General features: G+C 47.2%; 1 long non-coding RNA gene across 1 annotated transcript; it reads left to right on the top strand.

Annotated features, from left to right (window-relative positions):
- Positions 1-4,825: 4,825 nt before the first annotated feature.
- LOC309850362 lies at positions 4,826-20,412 on the top strand. The gene is made up of 3 exons (XR_014304213.1): positions 4,826-5,088; positions 15,399-15,516; positions 20,335-20,412. It is a non-coding gene; the product is annotated as an uncharacterized lncRNA (long non-coding RNA).
- Positions 20,413-27,808: the final 7,396 nt, after the last annotated feature.

Here is a 27,808-nt window from a genome sequence, read left to right as displayed (position 1 = left end):
TTACTGAGATGACCCAAATCTTGCAGGATTTTCCCCCAAACATAAACGATATTTACAAGGTGAAACTTGAAAGAAGAAGAAAACAGACATCCAGAATTACAGTGGGAAATGTTAATTCACCCCTCTTAGTCATTAATGGAATCCGTTAAGAATCAATAAGGATGTGGGACATTTGAACAACACAGTGGCAGACTTAACCTTATGGACATATAGAGAAGATCACCTTGCTTTTAAGAAAGGTTCTTGGAAGCTGCCAGAAGATACTTCTGCTTACAATTCATTGACTTAAACTTGAGCTGGCTTCAAGCAAGACTGGGCAATGTTGTTTGCTTTTTTGTTTTTCTTTTTCTGAATAGCTATGTGCCCACCTAAGTTTTGGGGGTTTCATTGCTTTGGAAGAAGAAGAAACTTATGTTAGAAGACAACCAGGAGTCTCTGCCACAGACACTATGACACAGAGACAAACAGCTAAGGGTTACTGAGTGTTCACCCCTCTTAATATGTGACAGGGTACAATCAAATAAGCACTAATTGGTACAAACCTTATTATAATTGCAAATGCAGAGTCTAAAATCACTGGCAGTGCTCTCCTATAAGGTGGTTTATCCAGATGGTCAGAATATGTTAATATAATTTTTTAGATTATATTTGAAACAAAGTATAAGCACATGCATGCATGCTTTCTTTGTTTTTTAAAGATTTTATTTGTTTGTCAGAGACAAGCAGGCAGAGCTTGCAGGCAGAGGGAGAAGGAGGCTCCCCGCTGACAAGGAGCCCCATGCGGGGCTCAATCCCAGGACCCTGGGATCATGACAGGAGTGGAAGGCAGACACTTAACCAACTGAGACCCCCAGGCATCCTGCGTACATGCTTTCTTGCAGAGAAGTTCATGATCCCCCCCATTGTGTGTGCGCACACCAGTTTGAAAACATGTGGCTCCGAGAATGAGCCACACACACATTTTCAAGACACAGCCCTGGCCTTGTCTCTTACTCTCCCACATCTCCCTTGTGCTGTTTGCATTTCTGCAAAGACACCATGAATTCTTAAGGTGCTAGTTTTTAGCACAGACTGTTTCTTCTCTCGCTGGCCCCTTCTCCCTCTCTTGGCTCTTTGTCCCCCTTGGAGGAGTAGGAGCGTGCCAACAGGATAGGCAGGTGCCCTTATCTTTCCAGAGGGAGCTGAAAAAGTTTCTGTCCTCTCCTTCAGTGCATGTAAAACATACAATTCATTCAACATTATTACTACTACTACTATTGTTATTGTTAACCCTCCAACAGGAACCATTGTTACACCATAGTTTTCAAAAATGTCAGTATCCTTTTAATGATTTATTTGTTTCTTTCTCCCACTGGTGTGCATACTCCTTGAGAGAGGGTCTTGGAAAAATTCTTGGGATTCTTGGAAAAATTCTTCAGCATGCAGCATAGTGCCTGACTCATGAGAGTGTTCAGTACATGTTTGCTGAATTAAAACTTAATTAGGAAAAAATAACAAGTTAAATAATCTCCCCTGAAAACATACGTAACTCAGACTTTTAATTTTCTTATTAATTAATAACCAAGAGGACTTCAGTGCTTCTCTTATCAAACTGAAAAGGTGATTTTTAAGATAATGTCAAATGTCTTACTAATATTTTGAGCTGGGAAAATCATAGCCTATAAGGGTAGATGTATGCTTTCAGTGCTTATCCCATATTCGTCGTAAGTTGACCCATTTCCCCCTTTCATTCGATTTATAGCTGAACTGCTGTCTTTCTATTTTATATTAAAGCAAACATTTTTGGGCGCCTGGGTGGCTCAGTGGGTTGAGCCGCTGCCTTTGGCTCGGGTCATGATCTCAGGGTCCTGGGATCGAGTCCCGCATCGGGCTCTCTGCTCGGCGGGGAGCCTGCTTCCTCCTCTCTCTCTCTGCCTGCCTCTCTGCCTACTTGTAATCTCTCTCTGTCAAATAAATAAATAAAATCTTTAAAAAAAAATAAATAAAGCAAACATTTTGTGAGCTTGTTGGGTTTCCAAAACCCAACAGCCTTTACCAGAGAGGAAGCGGTGTAGTGAGGTGCACAGGATGTGTTTCTTTTGTGGGGCTGGCATGGCTAAGGAACGTGGGCTGGCTAATCCCTCCTTATTTCTGGTAATGAGACTTCAGCCTTCACTGTTACTTATAGTGGGAAAGTAACAGTCGTGGCCACCCTTATCAGGGAAAGCACACAGTGTTATTGAGCTAATACATTCCTAATCTCCCCATCTGTCTAATGGGGATTGAACACACGGTGTGTGGGTCTCCATAGTGACAGAGTCCCCATCATACCCACTCCGCCTACAAAACCAAACACCTGCCTCTCATCTCTTGCTGAGTGCTCAAGAGGGACTGTGTTAGCTTTCCTGGGCTGTCATAACCAAGTGGGCAGTTTAGAACAACAGAAATATATTCTCACAGCTCAGGAGGCTGGAGGTCTTAAATCAAGCTGTTGACAGGACCATGTTCTGTCCTGAGCCCCCGGAGGAGGCATCTCCCAGCTTCTGGTAGCTTTAGACACTCATTGGCTGGTGGTGGTGGACCACCAAGCCTGTGTCCATGCTGTCACGGCTCTCGACCCTCCGTGTTTGTTTTTGTGTCTCTTCTTGTCTTATAAGGACTCTGGTCACATTGGATGAGGGCCCACCTAATTCAGTCTGAGCTCATCTTAAACTGATTACATCTCCAAAGACCCCATCTGGAAGTAAGGTCACATTCATAGGGCCGCGGGGTAAGACTGACATCATTTTGGCAGCCATGGTTCAACCCATGATGGGGACTTTTTTAAAGAAGCCCCGTGGAGCCCTTTTGGGTCAACGTTACTCAATTTTTTATTTTAATTTTTATAAGTAGGTAATTTGTATATTTTTAAAAAATAAATCGCTGTAATTTTAATGTTTACGATATTCATTACTGGGAGTTACACTATTTTAATGAGCCAACATATATCCTGTTAGTCTATTTTAGAACTTCCAGTAATATGACATGTGTCTTGATCTACCATCTTCACCATTTCATTTACTTATTTCTCTTGCCAGTTCTCTAATTTTTCCAGCTGCTTAGCCTTGTCGCCATCATTGATTCCTTCCTCCCCTTGACCATTACTGAACCCTCTGAACCTGTCTGCTGGAATATCCCTTGCTTCCAGTTCTTTCTTAACATGCACTGGCGTCAGGCTTTTGATTCCTTATGCCTAAACCATGATAACCAGCTTCTTTCTGATCTCCTGACCTTGGTCTCTCCTCACACCACCAGATTAGCATTCATGGGACCCCACTGTTTAAAACCTTTCTAGGGGGACGCCTGGGTGGCTCAGTTGGTTGAGCGGCTGCCTTCCGCTCAGGTCATGATCCCAGCGTCCTGGGATGGAGTCCCGCATCAAGCTCCGTGCTCGGCCAGGAGCCTGCTTCTCCCTCTGCCTCTGCCTGCCTCTCTGTCTGCCTGTGCTCACTCGCTCGCTCTCCCTCTATGCCTGACAAATAAATAAATAAAATCTTAAAAAAATAAAAAATAAAAAAATAAAACCTTTCTAGGATATGTCTTTGTTCGATAAATAAAAGAAATGCTTTAGCCTGGGAGAATCAGAAGCTTGACAGGGAAACAACCTACGGTGTCCAGGATGCACAATATTTACCGCAATGAGCCCAGTGATCTCCAAAACGCCCAATCATCGAAGAAATGTAAAATTTTGGCACTCGCTGCTTACAAGGGTAAAAAATAGAATCAGTATAACGTAAAAGGATATTGAATAAATATTGATATAAAAGATCTTTGTGTGTTAGAGAGGATGTGGAAAAAGGGGAACCCTCTTATACTGTTGGTGGGAATGCAAGTTGGTGCAGCCACTTTGGAGAACAGTGTGGAGACTCCTCAGGAAATTAAAAATAGAACTTCCCTATGACCCTGCAATTGCACTACTGGGTATTTACCCCAAAGAAACAGATGTAGTGAAAAGAAGGGCCATCTGTACCCCAACGTTTATAGCAGCAATGGCCACGGTTGCCAAACTGTGGAAAGAACCAAGATGCCCTTCAACGGATGAATGGATAAGGAAGATGTGGTCCATATATACTATGGAGTATTATGCCTCCATCAGAAAGGATGACTACCCAACTTTTGTATCAATGTGGACGGAGCTGGAAGAGATTATGCTGAGTGAAATAAGTCAAGCAGAGAGAGTCAATTATCATATGGTTTCACTTACTTGTGGAGCATAACAAATAGCATGGAGGACATGGGGAGATGGAGAGGAGAAGGGAGTTGAGGGAAATTGGAAGGGGAGGTGAACCATGAGAGACTATGGACTCTGAAAAACAACCTGTGGGTTTTGAAGGGGCTGGGGGGTGGGAGGTTGGGGGAACCAGGTGGTGGGTATTGGAGAGGGCACAGATTGCATGGAGCACTGGGTGTGGTGCAAAAACAATGAATATTGTTATGCTGAAAAGAAAAAAAAAATCCAATTTGAAATGTGAGAAACAAACAAGCAAAAAGATCTTTGTAATGACGTTTAATATTTGGTAGGTATGACATTTAGATCTGCTTCATACAGTGCATTTGGAAAATATGGAAAAGTGTAGGGAAGAGTGAAAAAATGACCTGTGGACTTATCAGCCTATTAACATTTTGAAATGCTTCTGTCTAGTCTTGAAGGAGGAAAACTGTCGAATGAAATGATTTTCTATCCAAGCCACCAAACCTCCTACCCCTTTTATTATCTCTACCTCTTTAGTCTCAGACTATTTTAGCTTAGCCTGTACATGCCTATTCCATGCTCGGTGTTTCCCATCATTTATTTTCTTATGTCTAGGGGCTGAGTTGAGGGGCTGAAGCTTCCTCCCCCTAAACCAATCTTCAGAGGAACTGGGATCTGGAAGATTTTCCAAACCATCTTGAGTCTTATTGCGCCACCTGCTGGAGAGCGAGAAAGGGAGATTACAAACCAGCAGCTCCTGTGAACCTTCCAGAAGAGAGTGGGAGGCAACATCATGAGAGAAGAGGGTCGTGGCCACTCTCCATCGAGACCCACAGTCCTCCCCAAGCATTCCGACCTTCCTTCTTGCTCCTTGGGAGGTGAGTTCAACTTTGAACTCAACTACTCTGTGCAGAGAAGCTGATGTCCCTCTTCTTAGGATCCCATCTGACCCAGTCCCAGAAATGGACAAATTAAAGATTTCCTTGACGTCAAAGCTCCGTTCAACCTTCCCTCTAATAATAAGAGAATCCTGGGAATGGCTTCAGGGATGCAAACAACTGAACTTGGAGGCTCGGGTCGGGGGTGGGGGGGTCGCAGTGGAAGCAACCAGGGCAGATTGCATACCGGATTTCCCTTCCACGCAGAAGATGGACAGACGCACTTCAGGCTCTTTCCTGCCCGTTTCTCCCTCAGCTTCCATCCCATCCTCATTCCCTCCATCTTTGCACTGAGGCAGCAGCTCACAGGCTGTAAACGCCTGCATCATTTATCGAAGAGGTTGCTATTTGAGAAGTTACAGTCCTTTCTTAAGATTTTGCACTTCTTGCCCGCCCGTCTGCTCACTTCCTTCTTAAAAATAATTTCTTTGAGAGAGAGAGAGCGAGAGCGTGAACACGAGTTGAGAATAGCAAAGGAGGAGGGAGAAAGAACTTGAAGCGGTCTCCACACTCAGCGCAGAGCCTGGGGCGCTATCCCTCGACTGCGAGATCATGACTTGAGATGAAACCAAGAGCTGGACGCTTAGCCAACTGGGCCACCCAGGGTCCCCACATCTCTTCACTTCATAAGGAGCCCAGAGTCAGGGATTTGCTTCTGCCCGCCTATTCCGGAATTCTGTCGCTGCCTCTGTCAAGAAGTTTCTCCCACATCAACTGCTATTCTTTCTGGGTTAATTCAACATAGGTGTATCCAGCAGAACCCTGGGCTCAGTGGCAGGAGAGCCATGGAGAAAGGTAAAAGTAATCTTTGCCTTAAGGAAGTGAACATCAAGTTGAGGGCAGTAGCAGGCAGAAAGATGAAGAGACTCCAGAATTAATTTTGTTCACCTCTTTAACATATTCTCCATACCAGGATCATGGAACAAAACAGGTCACATGTTTGGGAAAATTAACACCAGAGAGAAATGATTTGAACCAAGTGCCATGTGAACACATGGAAATCAGCAGAAGCATCTGCGTAAATGTGGGGACCCTTTATAATTAAAACCCAGGAGTCAGATTTAACACAAGAAGGTCAGGGCTACTATTTTTGCAAGTAGAGCTGAAAGACTTTATGTTTGTTTGTTGGCTTTTACAAGGAATATCTAGGTTGGTCTACAGGGTCACTGAAAGAGAATTAATTCTAAGGCACCAGCCATGTTAACATTTTAGGTGAATTAGGAAGGAAAGATGGGGGAGAGGTGCTTTGGCCTTAAAGCACCTGCTTTTTCTCCGACCTCTATCTGCCCACCTACGTGCCCTGAACCATCTTTCGCTTCCTTTCTCCCTCCCTAGGACCAAGATGATCCTTTCCTGATTCTAAATTCAGCAAGATTTGCACCAAAGAGAATGCCTTGGAGATTCAATTGAGGTCTGAAGTGGCAGAATTTTCTTTTCTTCTCTTGTCTTTTTAAGATGTAATTTTTTTTTTTTTTTTAAGATACAGAAAGAGAGAGAGCATGTGAGTGGGGGGAGGGGCTGAGGCAGAGGGAGAGAGAGAATCTCAAGCCGGCTGCCTGCTCAGCAGAGAGCCTGACACAGGGCTCCATCCCATGACCTGGGATCAGGACCTGGGCCCAAACCAAGAGGCAGTTGCTGAACCAGCTGAGCCACGCAGGTGCCCGGCGCGCCAGGCAGCAGAATTCTCAAGACGCAAGAAGAGTTTGGGGGAAGTTTGTTATTCTCTGAGGTGCAGGGTGTGAAGGTGGGGAGGGTTTGAAGCAAGACTCAAGGGCGTGGGCACAGTGGGTAAGAGAGAGCTTCTCCTTTGAAACACCCGAATCCTTAGGCCATGTGTGTGCGTGTGCGGTCAAGGGAGTCCTTACTCTCACTGATGAGGACGATGACGATGATGATGAGGATGATGGTGATGATGGTGATGATATGCGGTCCCTTTTCTGCTTGCAGACAGTTTTTGGAATCATCTTATACAGAGCTCTTTTTTTTTTTTTAAAGATTTTATTTATTTATTTGTCAGAGATAGAGGGGGAGAGAGCGAGTGAGCACAGGCAGACAGAGAGGCAGGCAGAGGCAGAGGGAGAAGCAGACTCCCTGCTGAGCAAGGAGCCCAATGTGGGACTCGATCCCAGGGCGCTGGGATCATGACCTGAGCCGAAGGCAGCTGCTTAACCACCTGAGCCACCCAGGCGTCCCTTTATACAGAGCTCTTAAAGGTGTTTTGGAATTAGGTTGCATGGGCTCCAGAAATTAACATAGGTAAGAAATTAGTTTACGGGGTGCCTGGGTGGCTCAGTGGGTTAAGCCGCTGCCTTCGGCTCAGGTCATGATCTCGGGGTCCTGGGATCGAGCCCCGCATCGGGCTCTCTGCTCAGCGGGGAGCCTGCTTCCTCCTCTCTCTCTGCCTGCCTCTCTGCCTACTTGTGATCTCACCCTCTGTCAAATAAATAAATAAAATCTTAAAAAAAAAAAAAAAGAAATTAGTTTACGGCTGGAATTTCAGGTCGACGCCTCTAGTTAAAGCTCGTCCCGTGAAAACCCTTTGTGTCTGTGCCTTCCGAGTCTGACACAGGGTGGCGCTCCTAAACCACGCGCTGGGCACTCAGGCCTCTGCCAGGCGCTGGGAAAGCCCGGGAAGTGAGGGCTGGGCCGGAGCGCAGGTTCCCACCAACGAGCGGCCCTCCTCCTCCCTTCACCTTTCTCCAATGTGGCACACTTGCTGGTCCTCGAGTCCTCCAGATCCTGTTTTGCTAAGTGGGGCTTTCATTTCCTAATGTGATTCATGCCGCAGCAATTTTTTTCATGATAGAAGTGGGGATCCATTAAAAGAATACTTTTTTTAAAGGATAGAACGATGCCACATGATTTCATTTTCTCCTCTTTGATGTTAGAGTGAAAAACACGACTTTTCTGTATCAACCAAAGATTTACTTCTGCAGGGCCCTGACCAGAGGCCCACGCCAGCTCTTCATTCTGAACCTCGTAAACGGTTTCGAAGCTAAGTTCATAAAATAACAGAATGAAAGGACTTTTTAAAAAACCATAAAATGATGATCGTCACGATAAAATTTGCCTGGGCAAGAGGTTTGAGTTCTTTTAAGTTGCTAAGGACTTAACTGCAATCTTTTCACTCATTTTGGTCTTCATTTCCCTCTTGATGAAGTTTGTCCCCAGTTCCTAACTGGCCGATGCTGGTCCTCACTGGGTAGAGGGGAGCAAACACCAGCAGAACTGTTCAGCCTCCTCGTCATCAGCCCAGACAGAGCCCCTCTTGAGCCATGGTTCCCTCTTTTCTATTTTCTGGACATTGAATGAGCACTTGTTTCTCCGTCAGAAAAGAGCCTCCTTGGCTCCCTTAGCATTTTGCTCCTGCCCTGCGAGGCTTGCTTCACACGTTTGCCTTTCTGACACCGGTCTTCCCAGTCCCAGGCCGTAGTGGATGCAGGCTGAGCTCTTTCCCTGTCCCGGCTCCTTATTTTATAGTAATATATATTAATAGAATATGCTATTCTATTAATACTTAGTACATAAAATATTAACATACTTTAGAATATATATCATAATACTAATAATTAATAAAATATATATTATATAATATATAGACTTATAAGTGATAAATATATATATATAGAGAGAGGCGTCCGTATCTGTGTATGTATTGCATATATAAAATAGAGAACAGCCCATTCATCTGCTTTGGTTTGTTTTGTGCTGATCCCCTTATTCCTTACTTTTTTATTATTTTTTAGGAAATTTCACTCTTTTTAGACCTACGTCTGATTATGTATTTCATTTTTCTGGCCTTAAGTCTGCCTTCCTGAGAGCTCTGTTGGCCACACAGAATCACCTTTTTTGTGTTAATAGACTCCAGGCTGACAGTTCTTCTCCTACATCTCTCTCTCTCCATAGAGGACCAATATTTGTCTGTTTCTTCTTCTCCAGTTCTTTTGCCTTAAGCCCTCAAAGTTTCATTGGTAGTAACACTTTCCCCTCCTGCTTCTGAAAGTCAGACTTGTGAGCTACGAGAACACAGGAGACGGAATGTAAAGAAACAACTCATTCATATGAACGAACTTCTCAGCAACATGGCCAGCAGGTAGATGGCACCAACTGAGTGAGAGGCGTTATTAGCCGTCGTCTGGCCAGTTTAATCCAAGACACTTCAAATTGTTACCTTTCTATACTGGATAGGGGTGGCCAAGCTGGGATTTGAACCCAGATCTTCCCCAGATCTCAGAGGTGGTCTTGACCTCTCTCCTGCTTCTAGCATGTTGTAGAGGTGGACTAGATCAGGAGGACCTTCCAGGAAGAGGGGACAGTCTGTGCTAGTCATGGCAGCAAAAAGACATGTGGGGTTTTCACAAAAGCCCGGTTAGCCGTGACCAGACAGAGCCAGTCATGGGAAGACGGGGCTGGGGACACTCAGGACTTCTTACGACCTTTGCCCTAATATTCTCTTTCAGACATCGGGAGGGAACCCTGACCCATCCTGGAGAAGGGAGGCACATTTAGGCACCATGCCACCAGAGCAGAGGGAGATAGAATTTGTTCCTGTGTGTCCCGTCCTCAATATAGCTGTCGGCCTTTCCAATGCCACATATGGCCCTGTATGGGTTCAAGGAAAAAGGGCCATGGATGGAAGCACAGTGTTTTCTCTGCACACCCCAGCTGAGGGTCTCAGCAGCCCCCAGAGTGAGCTCTTCTCATCCAGGGCCTGGGCAGTCTGTGGATGTGACTAGTCCCAGTGTAGGCGGCTTTCTGCTTGGATTACAGTCCTGGACGTTCTGGTATCTCTCATCTAGTCCTGCTTTACACCATGCTCTATGTGCAGCCGTGTCCCTGAGAGGGTGATTTCGGTAATATGTGTGTGTCCATGCTCCTTACAGAGCATGGACGAGAGAGGGTAATAGAGCAGGGGCAGGATGGCAAGAAGGGGCCTGCACGCCTTGCCCAGAACCTGCTTCAGCCACTAGTCTGTGTGCCTGTGTCCATGTCCCCACATTCTTCTCCTCTGTCGATCCCCATGGGAGCGGTGTCTCGTGTCCCAAGCAGATGCTTCCTGAGTGTGTGATTTCCAGCTCGAGACACGCAGGCTGGGAGAGGCCGCCGTGGATAACTAGATTCAGCTGCCTGTTACGGCTATAATGGGCTCTGAAGTCCAGATGGCTGCCCCTTGGGCCAGCCCGCATCTGGCTGGGAATGCTGTGAAGCACGTAGCAGCTCCGGGTGTGGGCCTGGCCCTCGGGAGGGTGTGAAGGAGGAAAGAACGCTCTCCCTCTGTCTGGGATCCTTTTCCCTGCTGTCCCCCTGCCCCCATCCCCACCTCTGACCCCAGTGCATGAAGACCAAAGCCAAAACCAGACATCTGGTTCCCTGCCTCTGATTTCTGCTTCTCTGCCTGTGATGGCAGGGTACAGGGGCTTTCCTTAGGGAAAACTTGAAAAACTTCCAGTTAGACTTGGCCAACGACAGCCCTCCAAGGCTGGCATCAGTCTCTTCGTAGGGTTGCCCTTTGGTTGCATAAACAACCTGAAAAATCAGATTTACTTTCCATTGACCACGGAGACCTTGAAAACGTCTGGAAGATCGCCAGCCACAGGGAGCCCGTAATAGGCAGGTGCCCTCTGCAGTCTGACACGACAAATCAATCTTCGGGGATGGATTTTGGGGAATGTTGCCGCTGTGCAGAGCCAGGGGGGTTTAGAGTCTGGACGTGCTTTCACCCTCAGATGGTGTTCCCATGCCTCACTTGCCTCACTGTCCAGGAAAGGATCTGAGAGGCAGAAGGATAAAAGAACGTGCCCAAAGCTGCATAGTTAGTTAGAAACGGAGCTAGGATCCAAATCCAGATTTCCTAGGGGAGAGCTTGGTGTTTTCTACCCAACGCACGCCTAGACTTCACCTTCCACACTCCAGCGACTGTGATAGATTTGTTTCTGGCAGAGTGAGGGCCGGCCGTGGTGGATGCACCCTGGCCCCTGAGAGAGAGAGTTAGGTAGTCCCAACCACGGATGATTCTGAAACACTATTCATTCCATAATGTGGGATGGAATGCCTACTGTGTGCAGTCCCCTGCTGCACTGGCAGTCGGGGCTCGGGAACGTGGTTCTCTGCAGTCACCTTGTCCTGGTGTAAGCCCCGTTTTGGTTTCAAACAGAATCGGTATCAAGGACATTTGTACTGTCAACATCCGTGTCTTCTTGCTGTTCAGTGTTTGCCTTTGTTCTGCTTCTAAGTTCTTGACCTGCTTATTCTGTCTGCTGATGCCTGTCTTCCCACCCGTGGCTTGATCTTCTATAATTTAGCCTAGAATTTGGATCCCTGGCTCGTATCAGTGGTTGGTGCTGTGTTCTTTCCTGGGCTCTGGTCCCGGCGTCCTTGCTCTGGTGTTGGCTGTTGTGCCCCCACTCATCCCATCACCCTCTCTGCCCCTCGGACCATCCTCGCGGTTTCCATTTTGCTGCTACCCACGGCCAAGCGGGGCATCCCTTTCTTGAACTCGAGGCATAGAATCTATGGGCTGAGTTGCCTCTGACTGAAGCAAAGAACACAAGTGTCCTTGGGCGCAAGCAACCAAGGGTCACTCTCAGGCTGAGCTACCCGAAGTCAAAGTTAAATTACTGAGACGGCTTTTGATGCTAAAATGATACGGGATGAGTTGATAAAAGAAGAGCGAAATATTGGTAAGAAAGTGACTATTTCATTCCAAAGACTTTTTTTTTTTTGACAGACAGAGATCACAAGTAGGCAGAGAGGCAGGCAGAGAGAGCGAGGAGGAAGCAGGCTCCCTGCTGAGCAGAAAGCCCAATGCGGGGCTTGATCCCAGGACCCTGAGAACATGACCTGAGCTGAAGGAAGAGGCTTTAACCCCCTGAGCCACCCAGTAGCCCCTCATACCAAAGACTTTCAAACGTTGTTCTGAAGTATTGCTTTTAAAACTGATGATTGTTTAATATTGATTTTATATGGTTTGATAAATATATGTATTTTTTTGTTTGTTTTTTATTTTGTTGTTTGTTTGTTTTGAGAGAGTGTGCTAGTGAGCTTGGGTGGGGGGTGCATGAGAAAGGGCAGATGGAGAGGGAGAGAGAGAATCCCAAACAGGCTCCCCATTCAGCAGAGAGCCCGATGAGGGGCTTGATCTCAAAACCCTGAGATCATGACCTGAGCTGAAACCAAGAGTCAGCCGCTTAACTGACTGAGCCACCCAGGTGCCCCAATATATTTTTATTTTTAAAAAAGGAATAGCAAATTCATGGTAACCTACCGCAGGGTTTGAGCACAGTGTCCCCCAGCTGCCCCCAACTCAGTAAGCAAGAATGTGTCCAGGAACGTGGGCCCAGAGCCCAGGGCTCTCACCTGGCAGCGGCCAATCTGTTTGAGTTTTCCTATCAATTTTTTTTTTTTTTAAGATTATTTATTTATTTATTTGACAGACAGAGATCACAAGTAGGCAGAGAGGCTGGCAGAGAGAGGGGGGGAAGCAGGCTCCCTGCTGAGCAGAAAGCCCGATGCAGGGCTCGATCCCAGGACCCTGAGATCATGACCTGAGCCGAAGGCAAAGGCTTTAACCACTGAGCCACCCAGGAACCCCTCCCATCAATGTTTTGAGAGGCAAGTAACTCCTTGAAAATTTGTTCCTCAGAGTTGAAGTGGCTGCAAATGCCGGGCACAAAGGAATTCTGAGACTGTGTAGAGATCGGTTACTGACTCCTAGCCCGGTGGTTTCCCTACTTCACTGCACTTTGGGATCCCCTGGGGAGCTTCTAAAAATCCCGATCACACCCTCTACCAGTGAAATTGAATCTCCTTAGGGATGAGGGGAGGCATCTCCAGAGGGCTTGTTAAAACACAGATTGCTGGCTCTCATCCTTGGAATTTCTAGTTCAGTGGGTTTGGATTTGCATTTCTGACAAGTTCTCAGATGATCCTGATGCTGATCTGGGGCCACACTTTGAGGACCATCGGGTTCCTCTGTGCATCAAAAGCAATGGCCCTTATCATTTGTAACACTGCTGATGAAGGGGTTCTGCCTTGAATAGGTGTTTATCCCTATACCTTTTGCGTGGTGAATATTTTTGCAAAACCAAAGCCGTTGAGTCCTACCTCTTACCCATTCTGTGTCTGTGAGGCAGTGACATATCTACCTGCCCCTTAAAGGAAAAAGCTTACATTCAAACACTTAGAATCCAGCTTTTCTTTTGGAGGTGCATTTTCCCCTAGAGGCGAGAGATCTGTCCGGTCGCAGTGTCATGGGCTGCGTTTCCAACATCCGGTTTATTGCCCCTTAGACAACAGTGATGCGTTTGTGCCGAGGAAAAGGCTCTTGTTTTCTAAAACTTGGTGTCTTGTTATGTTTTCAAGGAATCTTGATAGAGCTCTCTTTTCGGGGAGTCGATGGCTGGATTTTCACTCAGTGGGAGCTGTTTTGCTCTCTCAGTGCTTGTCCGGGGAGGGAGACATTCCTCAGGGTCTAACAGAAGCTTATCCACAACAATCCTGTCCGGATGCCCCAAGCACGCGGGGGAGGGGAGGGATTCCAGTTCAACCCGACCTTACTCCTTTCTTGTTTCTATTTTGGTATTTCTTGGAAACAGACTAGATCAGATTGATGCCATCCAACCTCCAGTCGTGGTTTGCTGGGGAGAGGAATGCTCCGGCCCCAAATGTACGGGGCGGGTCTACGTTCTTCTTCAACAGGCCAGAACTGGGTTCTCCTGGGCAGCTGCCCTCTGTGGGTTCAAACCGGGAAGGTTTCTGGAAGCAGGCAGCGGCTGGGCGAGGCTAACCGTTTTGATCAATAGAGCCTCTCCTGGTTAGGGGTTTACAGAGATGAAGGAGGGGTTGCTGGGTCTCGGTCTTGTTACTTGTTGCTTGTGCTCTGTGGAGCACATCATTCTGTTGGTTAACGCCCTCTGACCTTATAAGTCAGGCCTCAGGAAAGCAGAGTGTGGGAAGCAGGTGGCTGAGGGAGATGGCTGCCTTCTCTGGCCCCTGCTCCCCACGGGATAGTCCTGGCTGGTTTGTTGGTATTTCTTGCTAGGAAGTCCTTCAGCTGGGAAGAAGGGAGGATCGGCCCGGGTCCCCAGCGTGAGGAGCTTCCTCCTGACAAAGTAGGCAGATGGGCCCCTCCACCCCCAGTGCAGATTTTCTCCGACGTTCCTGAAGGCTCTGAAGATTCGGCCTCCGTCCTGCATCCAAAATCACAGACAAGCAACGAAGTCCAGTTGTTCCAAAGAGGGGACAGTCACAGAAAGTGGCACATTTTCCATTCACAAATAACTCCGGACCATCCCCCCCGACCCCAACACACACCTGGCGCCACGCTCAGCGGTGAAATTATACACATGCGGGGTCTCACAAGGCTCCTAGCTTTCGATTATTACCATGTTTATCTCTGCACTCAAAATAAATTTCCAGAGAATTCTGTGAAGCCAGTGGAGGAAAACCCCCACATGCCTCCCCGTGTTGTCATGGCCGGTGTCCTCACTCTCTGCCACGTTTATCCTGCACCACGTGTGTTTCAACCCTGGGCCACGCCCTGGAGATTAGGAGATGTGCAAGCCGCGTTTCCTGCTATTGAGGGACACGTGGTTCGACCCACAGGTGAAACTTAGAACCACGTCCTCTTTAGGATGATTAGGACTTTACCTGTTTTGTAGGTAGAGTCTGGGAACTTCCTTTTTGGAGAGATAGCCACTGTCTGCCAGGAAGAGCAACTACTTAGGTCGACTGACCAACGTCCCTACTGTTGCTCTCGGCTACGGACACTTCTCACTCCTTCCGCCAACCCCTTTCTGCCCGACTCACACGGCAGACCTGTAGGAAATAGAAGGCTGGTCAAAAGGTACAGGAAAGGTAGATCATGCCAGTGGCCACTTTATCTTATCAGAAACCTCGGCACCATTCTGTAAGACCATTCCAAGCATCCTGTGGAGTTATTTGTCTCTGGATGGCCGATTTATAGTACTTATCTCCTGGGTGAGTGGGAAGAAGTGAGAAGAGATGGTTTGGTTTGAGTTACAACTCTTTTGGAAAAGTCCAAGTTTCCTTAGAAACCTCTCCATGTGTCCCCGCCTCTTAGGGTTGGCTACATTTGCAGATGGGGGTGTCCCTTGTGGCAGCAGGAATCTTACCACGTACGAGGAAGCACCAGGAAGTCAGGTGAAATGAGACTTTACCCTACCCTGGTATTCATAGCCCTTACTTTCATCAGAATGTTCCTGAACGATATTTCTTCTCATTGTTTCCAGTTGTGTGGCAAATCAAGACCGTCTGTGGGTCACGGGTCTGCTTACTGTTATTATCACCATAAAGGGACCCTGAAAGGATGGAGACCTGTAGGACCACTTTTTGGAATTTAATAATATGGTATGTAAAGCCCTGTGGTATAACATGATTTCATACTGGCACAGTATCTATTATAAGTGATCACAGATAACACCAAGACCCCTGGCTTGTTGGGGTCACGGAGTCTCACCGTATTTCTGTAGAAGAAATGGGGTTTTCCTGAGAGGTGATTGGTTTCCCATGGCCAGTCATCCTACGAAGTGTTGGGGCTCACTACATAATTTGCCCACCCAATGCAGAATGAAAATGGGGGTCCTGGGCAAGGATGGGAAATCAGCCTGCTCTTTCCATGGCCCACTGCCCTGAACCCTGGTGGACAGGCGGACGTCAAGGGACTGCAACTCGGTGCAGGGACTTGGCAAGATTTCCCTGCCAGCCCCATGCCTGTCACTCCTGCTTGTCTGCCAACTGCTCTTTGGCTTTGCCCGCCCGGTGTGGAGGGACGGCTGACCCCCTGGCACGGCCCAGACACCCGCCCCTACTCTTCTGTCCTACCTAGGTTCTGTCCCCCCAACCCATTCAGATGATGGGAGTAGTCACTCTGGGCAGAGGACAACAGCCATCATGGGGCAGGGGTGAGGAGAGGGAGCCCAAGCGCCTGCCCCACAGAGCTGGGGGGCTGACAGCACCCGCTTCACTGTCCTGTTGGACCTCGCTTACAGACATAAATTCAAAGTGAACATTATTAAGAAATTCAAGATGGTCGCCACAGAGTCTTAAGCCCCAAGTGCAGAGCGCTTCTGCCTCGATCACAGCTGGTGAAGGCAGCCCTGGTGGGGCTTCGTCTTGGGGAAGAAACAGGCAGGCTGGGCGTCCCCCTCTGTCTGGGCCGGAATGAGACAAGCTCATGTTCCGGGGCACCGGGCAGCTGGTCATGGCTCCCAGCGCATGGTTGGCCGACAAGGACAGGGACAGGCCGACATCCGCTCGGGGACTCTCAGGTGGGTCTCAGCTCAGGTGACAGTTGTCCCCGCTTGTCCGGCTCTCGCTTTCCTCTGTTACACCTGGTCAACCGCTGTCCCCAAGCGGAGACCACCCCTCCGATGTAGCGTCGGGAGGTCCGTAGTAGCACAGCGCTGCGTCACTGCCTGTGACCTGCGCCTCACTCCTCCCATCCCGCGGGCGTTTCATCATCTCACATCCTCACAAGGCGAAGGGGGACGTCAGGACAGTAACGTATGGAGAGAGAGGCACGGCGGGGTGGGGGGGACCACATTCACAGAACGTCGCTTGTGGTATATTGTCAGAATTGTTCTATTTCATAATTAGTTATTGTTCATCTCCCACTGTGCCCAATTTATAAATTAAACTCGATCCCAGGAGGCATGTATAGGACAGAACATAGCATATATGGGGTTTGGTATTATCCGCAGGTTCAGGCATTCACTGGGGGTCTCGGAATGGGTCCCCCATGGATAAGGGAGGGCACGGTAGCGAGCTGAGTCCAGGCTATGCTCGGGATGGTGCGGTGCAGAGGGAGCCGTGTCCGCTCCCTCGCTGTCAGAAGGCATGGAGTGGGCGGTTCAGAGAGGCCCCCGGCGAGGGGCAGCACGAAGCGTCTGATTTGGGCAGCAGCTCTTGCAGCAAACCCAGAGCGGAGACATTTTTTCCAGCATCTGGGGCAGCTTTGCTGCCTTCTACAGCCCCCGAGGACCGCATGAGCATCTTGGCTCTATGCACGAGCTGGGAGAGGAGTCGGGAATGATCTTCTTCCATTGACCACTAAGCGCACAAGGAGGTTTGGGAATGCAACAGGGAAGGGGAGCTCTGGGGAGAGACTGGACCTCTTGTTAATCTGGGCCCATTAAGAATGATAGCTAACACTTCTGGGTGCTCGTTACGTGCCAGATCCTGTCTGAAGAATGTTTTATGCCTTCATTGAGTTCTACGGGACAGGACTGTTGTTCTCTCCGTATTCCTGGTGGGCAAACTGAGAGAGACGTAGCTTTCCCAAAGGCCACGCAGTTGGCAGGTAAATACTAGAGTCAGAATCTGGCCCAGGCAATCAGGTCCAAAGCATGCACTCCTCACTGCTCTCCTGTAGTGGCCTCTCTTGGTGAGGCATAGGGCTAGGGGCGCTGTGTACACATTAGGGGTTTTATTGTGATGGGTGGGTTTGCGTTCCCATTGTTTCCTTCCAAGAAGGTACAACTGGACCTACTGATGATACACTTTATAGTCACAGGTTCTAGTTTTCACAAATGTAATCTCATTGCGTCCTTCCACTGATTCATGAGACGGGTAACAAGTTTGCTATAAAGCATTGGCTCTGTCATGTTGTGCTCTGTGACGCTGGGCAAACTACTTCACTTCTCTGAGAGTCTACTTACTTCATTTTTCCTCCTCCTTGCAGGTCAATAGGCTATTTCTATTTGCATTTTTGAAATGCACAAAAAATAAGTTTATGAAACTCCATTCTTATCTTGGAGGACCCCTTAAACGTTGGGGTCCCAAATGGGGTGCATCGATCAGTTTCAAGCTATAGCAGCAATCTTTTACTCTTTCTAAAGAGTTTCCTTATTGCTCCTGCCTTACAACCTGGGGGACACCATAGAGCTCCCACAGCTGCCACTGCCACTTGTCCCGAAGATCCTGGATTGTGAGGGGTAAAGTCAGGGAGGGGAGGGTACTAGAGGGAGCTTCCTCGTGCAGAAGAAGCACTGCACGATAGAAGACCGGAAATAATGGAATATGTTCTTAAGTATGGGTTTATTGACCATATCAAATGTAGTTCTGCTTTCTCCAAGTCCCAAATGCAGGCTGTTTTTCTTCTTCGTGCTTAATTACAAGTGTTTTTAATTAGATGAATTCCATTAATGGCCAATTAAGTTTCAATTTAGAGGTCACATACGAACACTGGCAGCCCCCTCACAGCTTGGGCTCTGTGCAAAGTGACCCAGGTCTGAGCTTCCATCTGCTTAATGTTGCTTTGCCCATTAAGGGAAGTTAATGCTTCCTAATTGTTTGCTTTGGGAGAGGAGCCAAGTTGTGCCCTTTCTCAACCGCCTGCAGTTTCCCAGCTGCGGTGGGAGTTGCTGGGCAGGGGAGGGAGGAGGAAAGGCAGGGAGAGGGGGGGTCCAGGGGGCTACCAAGAAAAGAAGGGGGCCCGGAGGAGTGACATCTCAGGAGTTCGGACAGTCTGAGAGCTGGCAGGAACCGTTCGTGATGATGTGTCATAAAGACAGTGATGCTTTGGGTTCCTCGTCCAGCACCTGAAGGAGCCTTTCTTCCCCCCTCTCCCCAACCCCCATGGTTTGCCTCGTATTAGCACACATTTCAGGTCAGTCAAGAGGCCTGGGTCCTGGGGAGAGAGAGGGTGGTCCTGGGGTGAGGGGAGGGGGGTACGTGAGCAGCAGGAGGGGTCCCAGGTTGTGGTAGAAATGGCATGTGCTGATAGGCAGGAGTTTGGGTGGAAGCCAATGAAAATTCAGTCTCAGAATTCAGGGACTTCTTGCATACGTCAGGAAAGGGCAGGTATGCTTTTGGAGGTTGGGGACGAAGATCTTCTTGTGAAAACCTGCTTGTTTATAAATGATAAGCACAGTAGTCATTAATCCCCATGCTGTGATTTCAAGGATGCTCAAGTATTAGAATCCTAGAAAACTGACGTCGCAAGGTCTTGGAAGGGGTTACTTCAAGTTTCTCCATTGGAGAAATAGAGGTCCCCAAATGCAGGGTGATTTGCCTGGAGCTGGGAGCTGAGTAGTGATAGGGAAGCTGAATCCCAGCTTCCCCTAAGTCCAGTATTTTCCCCTTGTCAAGCCTTGTTTCCACCCGCATTCTCGAACAATGCCTGTGATCCTTCCGTGGAGAGAAAGGAAAAGCTTGTCTTCCCCCTCCCTCGGGTCTCTTTCTCAGCATTGGGGGTTGATGTAATGACAATACCACTGTCCGCAGAAAGGCCGGGGCCGATCTTGCCCTCCTCTGTTCCTGTACCTCCCGCAGCGAAGCTAAGTAGTGAATGACTTAAATACCCAGTAGCACACTGTTTAAAATTTACCTTAAATTGTAGATAACCCAGTAGCTAGATCTATTGAGAATGGGCTTTGATGAGCAGAGGAAAAGACAGAGAGAGAGAGAGCTCAGGGGGCAGACGTATAGGCAGGAAGGCAGGTAGCTAAGAGGGACACCCAGATTCCTTCCTTTGCCCTCATGAGAGTTTTCTGGTAGATCTGATTGTGGTTGCTGGAACAGACTTGCACTGTTTTTAATGGAATAGTTGATCATTGATGGAGATATGAGCATATGTAGGTAGTTAATTAAATTTAAATTTATGAGTCTTAAAAATAAGATTTCATTACCCTCTATTTATAGAGCATGCTGACTGCCTGTGATATAAATAGGTTATTGTAGGAATAAATTAAATGTTGAGTCACAGACTCTCGTGTTGTGACTGCAAACACATAAGCATCACTGCGATCAGATTTACAGATAACTTCATATGTCTTAGGTCACGAGAGGCTGTGTCTGTCTTTGATTACTTCTCATTGTGACTGTTGCTTCTTTCACATTAAGAGCAGGATGGTTCATTTTTCAGGAGTCAAGTGCTTTGCTTATGACAGAACCAGAATTTTGTGGACCGATCATGTGCTTTGGAATAAGACGCCTGCCTTTCAATCCTGGCTCTGCCGTTGACTTCCTAGATGCGTAACCATATTGAGTTTCTGGACTCTGTGCTTCAGCTTTTCACCTGTAAGATGAGAACAAAAACATCCAATAGGGTTGTTGTGAAGATCAAAGACAATAACGTGTGATATACACAGTGATTCACACACACAAAGCCATTGGTAAATGCTGTTTTTGTTACGTTCCTCCTTTCTTCTTCCCACTGGTTTACAGAGGAAGACTGAGACTGGGGGCCACTGGATGGTTTCCCCAGTAGCTCCAAGCAAGAAGCCATGCACTGAAAGCCCTGGAGAGTCCCCGTGTCATGACGCCCCTCCATCCAGGCTGCCCCTCCATCCAGGCTGCTTACCCTTGCTTTTCTTCGCCATGGGCAAACCGAGCCCTCTGGATAAACTGCCACCCCCTCCATGACACCAGCTTCAAGAATTCATGTGGAACCTGACATAAATGTCAGCCTTTGGGTTTCCTCAAAGGCATCTGGACAAATGATACCCAAGGATGAAGCCCAGCAAATGTTTTCTTCTCCTTTTCTTCGTCTCTTCCGTCTCTTTCTCTCCTTGTGGTTAACCCTGCAGATCCCACCTTTGTCCAGATCCAAATGTGGTCTTTCTACTTAGGAGACAGGACTAGGGAATGAGTCACAACAATGCAACCAGAGATCGGCCTTCTGTGCTGGATGAGGCTTTGGTTCTTTAGAGAAGGGAGGTGGTGACTTCCTTTTTCAGATTCTGGGTTCACATGAGAATTTGGGAGGAAACTTTTACATTCCTCAGGATTAGAACAGCTTTGGACTTGAGGACTTTCAGGGCACTCTTTTGTTTGTTTTGTTTTATTTTTATTATTAATTAATTGATTGATTTTTTGATTTTTTTAAAAAGATTATTTACTCGTTTGACAGACAGAGATCACAAGTAGGCAGAGAGGCAGGCAGAGAGAGAGAGGGGGAAGTAGGCTCCCTCCTGAGCAGAGAGCCCAATTCGGGGCTTGATCCCAGGACCCTAAGATCATGACTTGAGCCGAAGGCAGAGGCTTTAACCCACTGAGCCACCAAGTGCCCCTGAGTGATTGAGTTTTAAAGGTTTTATTGTTTTAGAGAAACAGAAAGCCAGGTGGAAAGGTGGGGAAGGACAGAGCGAGAGGGAGAGAAAGAATCCCAAGCAGACTCCTGGACAATCATGGAGCCTGACTTGGGGCTCAATCCCACAACCCTGAGATCATGACCTGAGCTGAAACCAAGAGGCAGATGTTTAAATGACTGAGCCACCCAGGTGCCAAGGGCTCTCCTTGAATTAGTCCTGGGATATTCTTTCTGTGTAGACAGCATTCCCAGAGAGTCCCATAGTATATAGAGCTAAAATCTCATGGTCCAATATTAAATACAAAATAAGAAATCAAATCTATATCTATAGAACTAACTCTATAATGTATGATTGGTTCTACAAAGGTTGTAGCGGTGTCTCAAAAGATTGATGTAGATAAACCAGAATACTAACATGGATTATATCTGACCACTGGGCTTACTATTGACATTTTAATTTTCTTATGCTTTTCTCTGTCTTCCACATTTTCTACTGTAGAAGATGTATTTGTTGTCTAATTAAAAGATATTATGTAAAAGAAAAGGTAGAAAAGATATCTGGTACTTTCTGATTTAATAAAAAACAAAATATTTTAAGAATCTTTTCCAAAAATCTCCCTTATTCTTCCTGTGGAAAATAAAATTGGTATTACAGATGGTTTAAAGATTGAAACATAAAAATAACTCATGCTTTCCAAATGAAAGCATTGGTTGATATATTAATAATCCTGGAAAGAGCAAAGCCTTTAATCAAGAGAGAAAATCCAGAAGTCACAAAGGAAATGCAGGATAAATTTCACTACATAAAGAAATTAAAAAAAAAAATCCGTTTGGCAAAAAGAAATGCTTCAAATAATGTCAAAAGTCAAACCACCAACCAAGAAGAAAATATTGGTAGCACACATGACAGTTAATTAACATTCTTAATTTACAAGAAGACCATCTGAATCAGTAAGAAAAAAAAAAGAGAGAGAGAGATGTTTCCTGCATTAGAAAAATCTGGAAATAGGATTTCTATTTTTGGTTGTGGTAGGCCGGATACCTCAGACCCACTATCTTGCTTAGGGTAGAAAATATATCTGAAGGTAATAGGAAAACTTAGAAGATATTGAATAATTAAAGACAAGATCTAGGAGAATATGGAATTGTAGAGGAGTAAGATCGTAATTTCCCCTAGGGACAGCTGCCAATCTGGAAAGGACAGCTGAGTTCCTGATCAGACCATTTGACAGGGAAAGCACTGAGAGGAGCCCGATTTCAGGTGTTTGAGTGGTTGGTGGTGGGGCGGGGGGCAGGTGGATAGTAATCCCAAAGACTATAGAATCAGATGACTATCTTCAGTGTCTTTGACACACTGGAGAAAGATTGAAAGGCTGAGAGTAACCAATTCAAGGCAAATTATGAAAGACAGAAGGTCTTCTTTTTTGGAGGAAACACAGAGAATAAAGTTCAGGAATTAATTATAAGGGGAGCAAAAGACCACAGAAAATTGAGATTGAAGCTGAGTCCCTGATAGGCACCATGTCTTGAGATAACCAATCAACCTCTTGGTGGTGAGTTGATTGTAGGGGACTCCTCCCATTCTTCCCCCATCTCCATTGCAATGTTACTCTTTGCTGCCTGGACCTCCACTTGTCCTTCTTTCCCAGAGATGACCTGTTCTCCTGTATCTTGCAACATTTTCCTGCTTTGATATTTACTCTTGGCTCTCAGGGGAGGTGGTGAGGTAGATCAGAAATCTCTGAAGCTTGTCCAAGTTCTAGCTCTACCAATAATTCGTGGGATTGTGGACAAGTTACTTAATAATAGTAAAAGTAATTTATCTGAGGCCAAGAATAAACCAGACACTGGCCAGGCACATCTCGCTCACACAATTCTTCATTTGAAATCTGAAAAAATAGGGTTTGAAAGGAGTTAAAAATGTGCCCAAAGTTATATAACGAGGGGTTGGCAGGGTTGGTATTCTAACCCAGATCTGCCTATACCCCAGACCTACTCCATATTGTTTAATTAAAACATCTGAGCTTCAGAATCTCCAGTTGTAAAGTATGAATTATACCACCACCCTCATGGAACTTAAGGGAAGATGAACCGAGATGCATGGAAGTGTTTGTTACTTACAGGCACTAACAATAGCGGCGAGTATTTACTGAGTACAATTATTGCCAGACACTGTGCCAAGAATGGTATTAGTTCATTTCAGCCTGTGAAATAGGAGTATGATTATAACCATCTTTATGGTTAAGGAAACTGAGGCACAGAAGCTCAAGTGGTGTTCCTGTGGCTTCATAGCTTCTGGGTGATGGTTGCAGACTCTGTTCTTACGCAGCTTGTTTCTTCAGCAAAGAGCTGGAGCTCCGTCATTACACCTTCCAGCCAATGTAACAGATTATTCTTTATTCACTAAATTGTGGGCTCGTTTGCTAGGGCTTCTGTAACAAAGGTCCGCAAAGCAAGTGCCTTAACCAACAGAAATGTACTGGGTCACAGTCTGGATGCTGGAAGTCTACGATCAGGATATGGTCAGCATTGATTCCTTCTGAAGGATGATTGCCATGGACTTGTCCCACCCTTCTGTGGGAGCAGAATTAGGTCCACGTCTCTCCCCAGCTTCTGGTGGTTCGCTGATAGTCTTTGGTGTTCCTTGGTTTGTGGAAACACCATCCTAATCTCTGCCTTTATCTTCATGTGGTGTGCTATCTGTGCGTGTCCTAATTTCCCCTTTATGTAAGTACGTTAGCCGTATTGGCTTAGGGACCCACCCAACTCCAGTATGACCTCCTCTTAACTAATTGCATCTGCAAAAAATTGTATTTCCAAATCTGGTCACCCTCAGATGTGCTGGGTGTTGTGACTCAGTCTATGAACTTTGTGGGGGACGCAACTCAGTCCTAGCAGGGCTCATCAACAGAAGCACGTCGGGGCGATCTTTCATTCTCATTCTTTCATTGCCCATTTTGGCAGAGGCAGATTGTTTGGGCAGATGGTGGTGTGGTGACAGAAGTGCCTTCAGAGATGCGGGGGCTGCCTCGGCCTCTGGATGTTTCCTCAACCCCAAGACACCAGGTCGGCGGGTCGGGTGGATGGAGTAACCCAGCTGATTGGGAGGCTGTGTACACACTGTACGCTCTGAGGGATAAATGTGATTGACGTGTTTTTAATCATTTCTGCTTTATTGCTGTTTGTTCTGGTCAACACCAGGGTCTAAATTAAGTTCGCCCTTTACATAATGTCTCATTATGTAAAGTCGGAGAAAGCTTTTGAGAGGGGGGCCTTCTGCCTTTTCACAGGGCCTGGTAATGTGGGAGCTGGACTGATCATCTGGAGACCACAGACGTGGGCAGGTTCTTTGGGCTTCAGGTTCCTCATCCTATAACTTTCTGGGGTGTGTGGGTGCCCCCTTCATCTTCCTAACCCATCCTGCCCCGAGCTGCTGACCACATGTCACAATCCCTGCTCCCAGCTTGTTCCCTCTTCAATCGGTGTGGTCCAACCAACATCTCATACACGAGGACCACCTCCCCCAACTCTTTGGACCTCACACGTGGCAGGGCAGACGCACCTTCATTTATGGCCGGCTGGCATCATCAGTCTGGCAACGGCTGTCTCTTGCTTTGTTTATTTCCTTTCAGATGAAGTCCCCATTCCCTCTGCCACCCTCTGGAAACAATCACTCTGATGTGGCATTTGTTGTTTCGTGGAATTTTCCTGTGCTTACATATATTTAACTCACAAACAGTATTTTGCTTGAGACCGTCTTCACACCCACGGTAGAGGTTATTTTTGGCCCACTGATGGAAAGGGGCTTTTTAGTCTCTACTAAATTCAGAAACTCTGGTGACCTCACTTCATTTTTCAGAGGAGGGTGAAGTGATGTGCTCAGTGTCCTAGCCGATAAGGCCACGCGGGGACTGGGAGCCGGTTTTTCTATCACCTCCCATCAGGGCTCTGTCTGCTGGGCCTGGGTCACCTAACATCTTTGGACTTCTCAGTTCAAAGACAGGTTCCTCGAAATACAGGAACTGAGCTTTGGGGAAGGCAAGGAGGAGGGGGAGGAATGGGAGTCACAGGGTATTCCCGGAAAGGCCGCATCAGCCTCCCCACTGATTTTGTTAAGTTTAACAAACGCAATTCAGACCTTAGGCCAGGAGCTATTAATACGGTGAGACACATCTCTGTGTAAGCAGCCCTGAGTTCCAGCTGTGTTCTGAGGTGGTAACACATGCCGAACCTTAGCCTCGAAGAAAGGAGTTACTTTAGGGAGACATTTAAGGTTCTCACTTTTGGCCAAATTTTCACCTGTATTTCCAAGAAGCTCCCAGTGACCTCTGCCTGAGCCCTTTTCAATGACGTCACTGAAGCAGCCCGCTTGGGCTCTCTAAACCTCCCGTAGACCAAGGTAAGGATCCGGGCTTGTTCTCTGTCTTTGGTTGGCCCAGCAGCCCCCCTGTCAACTCACAGAGTTCTAGGCGACCCATGAGGGCCAACGCTACCGGGATGGATCCCTGGTCACTGTCCTGCTCCCTTACCGGGATATTGCTGCCACCCCAGCAAGACACCTACATGCCCTCTGTCTTACCTCAGAGGCCTCTGTTTCTTTCCTTTTTATCTTATTTGTGGGGCACTGTTTCCTTGGCCTCTGACTCAGGGTAAGATTCCATTTTAGCCGCCGCTGCCTTGTGCAGTGGGATCCTGGCGCACTGGATTTCCATCTCGAGGCCAGACCCCACGTTAGATCACATTCCTCAAAAGCTCGAGTCCCCCTGCTTTTCCAAGGGCTGAGTCTCTCACCATGGATTTAGTGGGGATACAGAGATGTTATAGAGAGTATCTGCCTGGGCCCCATACAACAACGTGTCCCAAACATTCTGCTTCCATAGGACTTTGGCCCCAAATCCACATCTAGATGACACCTGCCTCATCCCGTGTTTAAAAAAAATTCCTCCAGTCTCTGACCTATTTGGCTGAAGACCTCTGCCTGCAGAGAACAAGAGCAAGGCAGAATCCAGTCCAGCTGACCACAGTATTCATCCCCCCAAACACGTCTCTTCTTAGCAGCAGGCAGTGGCTAATCCACTACTAGGACAGTACGTTTTTATTGGAATCTCAGATTCACTCTGGTATTCAATGTGTCGTGTTCCGTCCTTGTTAGAGTCTCCATCCTGTCTTTACAGCTTTTAAGGACAACGATTATTCACTCAACAAATATTTATTGAAAGCCTACCGGGTGTACTCTTGACTAGGTGTGGAAAACTTTCGTGGGGTTCCTTATCTCTGTGGAACTTGCCTTCTGGAGGCGGGGAGGCAGTAAACAATAAACAAGTAGCAAGTGAATAAGGGAGGTAGTCAGGGATTGTGATCAATCCCACCCAGGAAAGAAATACTGGAATTCTTATGTACACACAGCATCCCCTGTGTGCCAGGCCCCAATGCTAAGGGCTTTACCTGTGCTCACTCACGGAACCTTTACGAGTCCTGTGAGATTGGTGCTGTTACACCATTCCACCCGTGTAACAACCCTGAGAAGCAGGCAGAGCAGCTGTTTGTACTTGTATTTTAAAATCACATCAGAAAATCCCTAAGTTAAAGCCACTGAAATAGTAAGTGGGGCCAGGATTTGGATCCTGGTTTTGTGGTTCTAAATAACACGCTCTTAGGCCCTACTATGCTGATTCATGTGTCGAAGGGTCGATCAAAGACGACGATGAAGGGAGAGGACCACCCGGAGACTTGGGGGGAGAGGGCTCTGAGAGCACCCCTAGTGTGGGGCAGTTGCGCATGTTCCCTGGTTACGGCGGTGGGTGCGCGCGTCCGTGTCTCCCGCGTGGCTGTTAGTTCCCGAGCAGCCAGGGATTGTGTCAGTTTTCTCTGCATCCCTCCACCTGTGGATCAGGACCGCCTCGCATGGTGAGAACGGAACTGAGAAGCTGTATGTTGGGGGAAGTCACCAAGGGGATGTGACCGCCAGTGGAAACTAGGAGTCGGACCCTGGCTCTCAGAGGCTCCTCACCCCTCCCCTGTCCTTGGAACATGCATTCCGCTCGTCTTTCCTGCTTCCTGAGGCCACCCCATGGGCACAGCCTCGCCATGGTGATGTGGTATTGACCACAACCTGAGACCCAGCTCTGGCTTCTGTATAGACTTTTAAGATTTGGCCGGTGGGCGCAGAGATGTAGTAGTTTGCATCCGCCCAAGACAAGCCTCATACAGAAGTTCCCTTGCTTATTACACCTGCCACCTCCAGTCTGCAGTGGCCTGCCTCTTTCTTGGGTCTCTCCCCAAGTGGTTCAGGTTATACCTGCGAAGCTATAGCAGCACTGTCCAACAGAAACATAATGCAAGCCACATATCCAGCTTTTCTAAATTTTCTAGTAGCTACCTTACAAAAAGCCAGAAGAAACAATGAAAAAATTTATTTTAATAATACATTGTCATTTCAACACACAATCAATATAAAAATTATTGAGTTTGCATTCCTCTTCTCACACTAAGTATTTGAAATCTGCTGTGCGTTTTACATTCATAGCATATCTCAATTGAGATTAGCCACATTTGAGGTGCTCTGTAGTCCCCTGTGGTTAGTGGCTACTGCACTGGACCGTGCAAAGC

Source organism: Mustela nivalis, assembly GCF_964662115.1.
Source record: "Mustela nivalis genome assembly, chromosome: 16".
In the NCBI taxonomy this organism is placed as follows: domain Eukaryota; kingdom Metazoa; phylum Chordata; class Mammalia; order Carnivora; family Mustelidae; genus Mustela; species Mustela nivalis.
Note: the sequence above shows the minus strand (reverse complement) of the source record. Positions and strands in the feature narration are given on the sequence as shown.